The following is a 541-nucleotide window of genomic DNA, read 5'->3' as shown; positions in this document are numbered from 1 at the left end:
AGGAGCAGTTTATATCGGTGGTGTTTTACCGGGGGCTTGGGGAGGGGCGGGAGTCGGGCACGGCTGCTTTTCTGAGGGCTTCTGCGGTACGGACGTAACCGGACAAAATTGTCCCTGTGCTCGTGGCTCTTTTCCGTTGGCTTTTTATTTTTAACGGCGAAATTGGTGCAGGGTGGGTTGTCGGTTTGTTTTTCCTTCTGGTTTGGGAGTATTTTGGAATTTTTACACTTTAAAACAGAGAAACCTTCTCGTATTTTTGCAGAAATGACAGCAGGCTTCCACCGTGTCTGTCGGGTTGGTTGGCATTGGAGAGAGACATATATATATTTTTTTTTTTTTCCCTATTATTTCCCATTCCTATTATTTTTTAACTCGCTTCCAGCCACCTCCCGACCGTTGGACTTTTCCTCCCGACACTTGAGTCTCGCTGGTCTCAAGAAAACTCCTCTTCGGCCCCCAACCGCGGGTAACCCCGACCTGTAAATCCAGCTCGGAGAGTTGTCCCTCCTCCATCCGGCCGTCTCCCGCAGCGTGTATATGT

Source organism: Pygoscelis adeliae, unplaced genomic scaffold (genome assembly GCF_000699105.1).
Source record: "Pygoscelis adeliae isolate BGI_AS28 unplaced genomic scaffold, ASM69910v1 Scaffold121, whole genome shotgun sequence".
In the NCBI taxonomy this organism is placed as follows: domain Eukaryota; kingdom Metazoa; phylum Chordata; class Aves; order Sphenisciformes; family Spheniscidae; genus Pygoscelis; species Pygoscelis adeliae.
This window is presented reverse-complemented; position numbering follows the sequence as displayed.